Source organism: Canis lupus, chromosome 15, assembly GCF_003254725.2.
Source record: "Canis lupus dingo isolate Sandy chromosome 15, ASM325472v2, whole genome shotgun sequence".
Classification (NCBI taxonomy): domain Eukaryota; kingdom Metazoa; phylum Chordata; class Mammalia; order Carnivora; family Canidae; genus Canis; species Canis lupus.
The window spans coordinates 64,120,292-64,128,419 of record NC_064257.1 but is presented as its reverse complement, the minus strand read 5'-3'; positions in this window follow the sequence as shown (position 1 = coordinate 64,128,419).

Here is an 8,128-nt window from a genome sequence, read left to right as displayed (position 1 = left end):
TTTTCCAGCACAGCCCCTTATGCAGTTGTGAGGACTTTGGATATAGCCCGTAAATCTGCCAATTTAGGTCAAGAAGATGAACCACCGGAGGCTTTTCTTGCCCTCTGTGCCAGCCCAGCACATTCATTCCCGTTAACATATCCAGGTGTGCAAGGCTTTGCCCAACTTGGTAAGCTCGGTCTCCACCTTGCATCACTCTTGCTAGGGAATGGGCACGGCTCTTGTCATTTGGCAAGTCCCGGGGGCGGCGTCTCTCCATGTACGGCTAAGTGAGGAAATGAGGACAGCCAGGCAGTTTTGAGCAGAACCAGTGTTTGGTTTTGGCCTGTATTCTGGCCTAAAATTATCTTCACACTAGTCCCATTTCTCCACCTGGCTTTGGCCATGGGAACAGCTCAATCGCGGCCTGCGGGGACACAGACCGTGTCGTGGGGAGCCCTGGACGGGAGGGCTCGTCGGGGAGCCCGCGGAGGTTGAGCTTGGCATGGGGGCCGTGCTGGTGAAGACGTAGGTTCAAAGTTGTTCCCTTCTTTCTCTCTTTTTTTTCTTTTTTTGGTTCCAGTTCCCCCCCCCAAAAAAAAAAAAAAAATTCGTGAGCTAACACATTCTGACTCTCCCACCTGCTTAAATAAATTCTGCAAGGACATGAAAGGAGGTCACGAAATCCAGCCAAATGCACATCATCTACCTGTAAAGTCCTCTTGTTCTGCTGTTAGTTTAACTTGCGGTTTTCCACTTGGGGGATATTTTAATGCACCCAGAGGGCGAAACAGTGGGTAGGATATTGGGCGAAATCTGGCCATTATTAAGCCACACGGTGACAGATTGTCAGCTAATAACCTCAGCGCTTTGGTGGTTACTAAGCATCCAAACCAGCGCGGAGAGCAAGCAGCAAACAAGGGATTCTGATGTCTGGGAAGAGGCGGGGGACGGCGTCTGGGTGTTTCCTTGTCCCTTAAGTCTTCCCCAGGATTCTTTCTCTCTTTTTATCGTCCTTCCTGCAGAGCCCTTTACTCTTTTTTTAAATTTTTAAAATTTTTAAAATTTTTAAAATTTATTTATTTATTTATTTTTATTTATTTTTTTAGAGCCCTTTACTTTTTTTTTTCTTTTTTTTTTAGAGCCCTTTACTCTTACTGCCGTCTGTTAGCCAGCTTTCGAAATAAAACCAACACGTCTGTGGCTTCATTTCTTTTCAGTAGTTTATGATCCTTAAGGACAAGCTCAACCATCATGTATTTATAAGACTTGCTCCCATTTCTGCTTCTCCAGTTTGTCTCCTACAAAGCGGAGGAAAATAGCTCTGAATCATTTGTCAGAAAAATTAGACGTTGGACTTTCCTTCCCCCCAAATGCTGCAAATAAAATTAGAGCGTTGGCCTCCAGAAAAATGAAGGAAAGGAACACGGCGTCATGTGGAAATCAGATTACTGGATCATCAGGCCTAGTTAATTGAGTTTGTACAGGTCAGGAAATAAGGAAGTCGGGTTATTCTGGTTTTCTGCCTTACCCCGTAAGTGGGCGTTGGGGGGTGATAGGACTTCCGTGCTCGCCGAACCCTGTGCCGCCTCAGCCTCAGGACAGCCCTGAGATGCCCACGTGCACCCCCGGCTGCCGCGGGCCCGAGGACAGAGATGCAGGGAAGATGCCGGCGGCGCTTAGAGGAGCTGAGGTCAGCGCCCGGCCCGAGCGGCCCTGCCGACCGCGGAGAGGAAGGCACTTCAGGGTCAGTGTCCACTGCGCTTTCTTCCAACTGTGCATCCAGTTTCTTTCTTTTTCCTTTTTCCAAAAAAAATCCCAAAACCTGAGCCCTCTTCCTCTTGATCGTTTGCTCGCTGCGCTTTCACCAACCGCGGCAACAGGTAACCGAGCTCAGGTCGGGGGTGTCGATGTCGTGCCCCCCACCCGCAGGTGCAGCCCCGGGATCGCCCGCACGGCCCCTTCCGAGAGGAGCTCCGGGCTCGGAGACCACGTCCCTGACTCCGAGGCCGGCGGCTCCCGTGGTCCCTCCGTCCCTGGCCTCCCCAGGACACCGGCACCCGAGCTCCGGGGGCGGCGATTCCAGGGCCAGCAGCGCCCGCCGCGGCTGCCTCACCGGGGAGAACCATACCCGTGCACACGGCTCTTTGTAAGACGGGAGGGAAGAAACGCCGCACCCGGGACTGAGACCTGCCAGCCTCGTCTGCCGGGACTGCCGGGGCTCGAGACGGGGACTGCCCTTCCCGAAGGCGGGCCGGACGGCTGTCGGGCGAAGTGGCCCCGCTGCGAGTGGCTGACGTGGGGGCTGCTAGGGGACGGGGGCCTGCTGTCGGGCTCCCCTTCGGGGCCGGGGGCAGGGGCCCCGCACATGGTTCAGGGCCCCGGGGCTGCTGCGGAGCTTGTGGGGGCTCGTGGGCTCAGGGGGGCTGCACCGGGCACCGCAAGGACACTGATGTGGCTTCGTCTAGGCTGCTGGCCTGCAGCACCGGATCAGGATGCGGTTGCCGTGCCCCCCACTCCCCCGGTGGCACCTGCGTCCTGCCTGAGTCCTGCGGGGCCCTCCAGACGGTGGCGGCAGGACGGAGGAGGCACCTGGGACGGAGGAGGCCCCTGGGCCCTGTGGCGGCAGGACCAAGGACCCCGAGGCTGGGGGGGCCGTCGCCTGCGACTGGACACCTGCCGTCGTCTGCACCTGGAAGCGCAGAGAGGGGCTGCCCAGGTGGCTCAGCGGTGGAGCGTCTGCCTTGGGCTCAGGCCCCGGGGTTGAGTCCCGCGTCGGGGTCCCCGCAGGCCCTCTCTCCCCGTCTCTGATGAATAAACAAAATCTTTAAGAAAAGAAAGAATATGGGGATGGCTGCATCCACAGCAGAGTGTCTGGACCCGGGGACCTTCAGGGGACGAGTCTCGGCAGCACAGACGACGCAGGGCCACGGCCTCCGGCCTCTGCAGGACTGTGCTGTGCCCGAGCGCCGACGCCACACCTGCTGTGTTCCCCGCCCAGGCCTCCCCGCCCCCTGGCGCCGGCGCGGCCTCTGAGACCCACGGCAGGTGCACCTCGGCACCCGGTTCCTGAAAGGTCAGGGCCTCCTTCCACGTGCTCCGGGGGTTATCGCATTTCCTAGAAAGCACCTTTGGCCGAGTGTCGCGGTTCGCCGAGCTCACGGAGGGTCACCCGACAGCGTGGCTGCCGAGCGCGTCGCCCTCCCCAGTCCGGCTGCGTCATGATTTTACTTCTGTTTCTGGGAAGTGAAGCAGAAGCACGAAGCTGGGAGAGCGGTCGTTGACGGGGCTCAAGAGGCTGAGCTGGGCAGGAGACAAGGTCCGCGGCGCTTCACCGACCCCCCGGGGCTTGCCTGGGCTCCGGCCTCTCAGATGTGCCGTCCGCATGTCTTACACGGCACAGCCCTGCGCCCCCTCCGGCCCCAGTGGGGCCTGTCCCGCCTGCAATGGGGCGGCCACAGGGGGCCTTCCAGAGACCCTCCGTCCACGCTGGCAGGTCCAGCCGCGCTTCAGGAGCGAAGCACCTCGGGCCTGCTCCCCACCATCGGCCTGGAGAGTGGCCGTCCCCCGGGGCCTGTGGAGTCGGCTCCGGTTCTCCGCGCAGGGGCCCCCGGGGCAGCCGAGGCTCGGTGGGCTCTGCTCGGGACCTGGGACCCAGCCCCCCGCCCGCGCCCGTAGGGAGGGACTGCCCCGCGGGAACAAGGCCCAGGCCGGGGCCGCGTGTCCCTCCCGCCTTCCCTGCCGCTGAGGTTCACCCTTCCCTCCGCCAGCACCTCCGAGATCCCCGGGCCTGTGTCAGGGCCAGCCCGCGGCCACCTGGACGGCCGGACGGCCCTGAGCCCCGTAACTGAGTCACACATCGTGATCGTGATTTGAAAGTGTAAATGCAGCCGGTGCAGCCATCGCTTGCCTTCTTGCCCCGACAACCACGAGGCCGAGAGGCGGCATTTTCACAAGGCGAGGGACCGGCCACGCGTAGCCCTTCGGGGATCTGCGTGTGTCCAGACGCCGGCGAAAGGGCGCCACAAGCTTTCCTGGTAAAAAAAAAAAATGCATACGGGGGTAGGTTTTACCTTTCTCGGTTGTTTTGAAAGGTTTCCTTTGCCGCATGAAAGCAGCCGCGGCCTTTGTGACGCTCCTCCAGCTAACGCGCGACTGCCCGACTGCACTAGGGACGTGGGTTGCGGAGGTTACGGACGGCAACTCGCAAGGAGGCGTCCTCTCCTGACTCAACCAGGCCCGTCGGTTAAGTGGGTCCCAGGCACCTTCTCCCAAAACCCTTTGCATTACTCGTCCTACATTCCCACAGACGAGTGACCGGTTTGCACGCGCAGCACAGAAACCGGTGCAAAGACCTGGGGCGCCAGCGTGTTGTCTACGTGCAGAAAGCGACGCAACCGCGGGGGAGCTTGTGGGCAGCGGGACGTGAAGGGCTGTGACCCTCCATGGCAGGCCCGGGCTGACCCGTGTTGTCCGGGTGGGGGCAGGGCCGCTGTGTGACTGCGGGTCACATAAACCTGCAGGTGGTCAGCAAAGCGGGAGCATCTAATGGAAGAAATTGGGCTTCCCCGGGATACCGGGAGGCGGGAAGTTCAGGCAGCTCCCGAGCAGCTGAGGGAACCCGATAGAGGAGCCGGCCGGCTCTGCTCTGCGGGTCTCGGGGCCCTCGCCCGGCTCTGCTGCTCCAGGGCTGCCTACGGTCGCGCCAGAAAGCAGGGTCCTGGAGTCAGACTGCTGGATGCCCATCGCGACTCCGCCATCCCCATGAACCTCTCTCTTTGCCTCGGTTTCCTTGACTGCAAATGCCTGAGTTTAACTGAGTTCTCTGAGAATTAAATGAGATACTACCTGGCCACATATCCAGTCCTCAGCATTATTTGTGCCTCTCTGTTTGCTTCACTATTTCCATCTGAATATAGGTTTCCCCTTCTTCTCTATGCATACGGGGTGATGCCATCCCAGTGTCCACTTGGCCAACTCATCAACCCTGACACCACCTAGGGTCTCAGTCCCGAATGCAGTTGTTTTCCAGAAGAAGGGGGTTGATTGGTCCAGCCTAGGTCAAGTGTTTACGCCCGGTCCAGTCGGCTGTAGGTGGAGGGCGGGGCCAGGGTTTGGGTGTGACCACAGGGCCCAGTCCACTGTTCGTTCTTAGGAGACACACAACCTTTCACAACACTTTTGTATTCATTATAAATATCCACAGTTACAAGTTAGAGGCAGTGAATATTCTCGTAGCCCTAGGTATAAGCAATAATTATATTAAGGAAAACTGCCTGTAAAGAAAACCCTACTGGGGCACCTGCCCTCGGCCCAGGGCGTGATCCCGGGGTCCCGGGATCGAGTTCCACATTGGGCTCCCTGCATGGAGCCTGCTTCTCCCTCTGCCTGGGTCTCTGCCTCTCTCTGTGTCTCTCATGAATAAATAAATAAAATCTTTAAATATGAAAAAAGCAAACCCTACTTTAAATGGCACACAAGAGGACCGTGAAGTAAGGCTATTTGTACATAAAGACTCCTTTTACATTTGGAATAACAGCTTCACTGAATATCCATTTTTATATGTTAAAAATTAAAATATCTGAAGTGTTATTTAACCTAGATTTTGTCAAGGTTAGCAGCTGAAATTGAGATTTTAAAGTTTGCCGCTCAATTAGCTTGATTGCCTTTTGAAAAACCTAAACTTGACAGGTTTTGTGCTGGTTGTGGTGTTCCCTTATGGTTGGTCACCGAGGATAGAACCGTTTCGGTTTTGAAAGGGATTAAAGTCTAATACAAAGAAGTATGTCAGGGGTTCCTGGGTGGCTAATTCCTGGTACCCCAGGATGCTGAGATCGGCCCTGTGTGGGACTCTGAGCTCCGCAGGGAGTCTGCTTGAGGGTCTCCCCCCCTCGGCTTGTGCTCTCTCTCTCTCTAAAATAAATAAATCTTACAAAAAGAAGAAGTAAGCCAGCTCCTGCTTCCTCCAGGAGTTTTAAATGACCCTTGTCCTCTTTTCAGTTCCTCGAGGTGTAAAGGTTGTCAGTATCCCAGCCCTGTGTGAGCTACATTTATTTCATTAAGTCAGAAGTCATCAGGTCCTTCATGCCTCATGCTGGGTTCTGTGGGGGAAACCAGGAGGAGTAACATGTGGTTCGTTCCTTTGGGAACCTCACTGAGGTGACAGATGGCCGTGTGTGCAGTGGATACATTCCCAGTGCCATGGGAGAGATGGCCTCGTATGCCGTGGACATGTCACACTGCTGGGAGAGAGATGGCCCTACGTACTTTGACACGACCTGCTGGTTTGGGAAAGATTGCCAGAGATGCACCGGACACATTCACATTGATGCTTGAGAGACAGCCGTGTGTACAGCAGGCATAGTCACACCCGTATGGGAGAAATGAGTGTGTGTGTATTGGACATGCTCACACCGACGTGGGAGGGACGGCCGTGCATACGGTGGGCACGCTCACACCGACGTGGGAGGGACGGCTGTGTATACAGTGGACTCGTTCACACCGACCTGGGAGGGACGGCCGTGCATACAGTGGGCACGCTTACACCAATGTGGGAGACATGGATCATTCTCCAGCTAACCCTACAGTGTGGAACCTTGCACACCATGGGTGTGCCGTCATTTTTGTTGAATGAATGAACTACTTAGTGCGTGAAGGCCCGATGATAGACGTGCTATTGCACAAAATGTCATGAAAGCATGGAAGAGAGGGAGTCATTCCTCAAACAAACACTTCCCTTGTGCCTTCTGTGTGCCCGGAGCTGGTCTAAGCACAGGCACAGGGCTATTCCTTGTGGTTCGGGACTTAGAGGACATGACATGAAGCAGCTGGCGTGTGTGCTGGACCTTAGAGCCCCGCTCAGAGGTCTAAAGAGGCGTGGCTGGGCCTGAGGGAATTCCAAGAGGAGAGCAGTGAAGTGTGGCTGGAGATGGCAGCTTTGGGGTGAATCACGACGGCTAAGGTCACAGCACTGGCATAAGCCACGGTCACTGAGGAGGGAGCCTCCCGTGCTGGAGGGTTCTTTTGGACTTAGTTTTGTAGACAGTGGGCAGCTGTTGGAACTTCTGAGGAGGGAGTCACATAAGCAGGCTGTCCTTGAGGGACATTTACCTGGACAAACTGTGCGGGTTGGAACGGTGATACTAGACTCAGGGCATCAGGGATGAGGCCTTGCAGGAAGGCAGTGATGATGGGAATGGAGAGAAAAAAAAAGTATGAGAAACATTGAAGGGTTAGAATCTGTAACATACGGGAGATGTCATACATGTAAAACGGTTGAACTAGAAAACAGGTCAGGTGAAAAGAGTAAGAGACTGACGCGTCCACGATGACTCCCGAGCATCAAGCCTGCCCAATTAGGAGGCTGAAGGCACCATTAATGAAAATGAGAGCCACGGGGAGGATCAGAAAGGCAAGAGAGATGAGAGGATGAACTGTGGCTGTACTGGGCTCGAGGTGGAACGGAGGATCCTCATGGTTGCCAGGGTTTCTAATTCAAGCAAGCAAGGCCTGGGAGCCACTAGAGTGGGTCCTTAAGGGAATGACGTCCACCTCTGAGATAGTAATTGCATTGATATCTTCATCTACAAAACCAGTTTTTCCAGATGGAAGGAGGAAGAATTTTGCAACCGCAGTATAAATAGGGGTTATTGAGCTCCTTCAGATTATTATCGGCCTCAGCACAACACAGACCTGGCTAAAGATGAAACTTACAGAAACAGCAAAATGGCCCTTAGGTTCTATGTGATCCAAGGGACAGGGACTTAGGATCATCCAGGGAAAGTCTTGGAAAGTCACAGGTTGCTACCATTTGAGTCGGGAAGACATTGAAAATCACAGCAGAGAGCTGGGATTCAGGATCGGAAGGCAAGGAGATAGCCAAAGTAATGGGAGTCAACCAAGTAGGTAATTGAGATAATCAGACAAATTTTTCCAAATGGTGTGGTATTTTTTTTCCTCTTTAAAATATTTGGCACATAAATTCTAATTCCAAGCCCTCTGATGTGTTATAAAGTTGCCACTTAGGATTTAACAAAGATAATAGTCGAAGCCTTCAGATTCACCGACATTGTGCAGAGGAGCTCCTGTATCTGTGGAGTGGTAAGAAAAACTCAATGCGAAGAAAATGGTGATAATAGAAGGACCACAA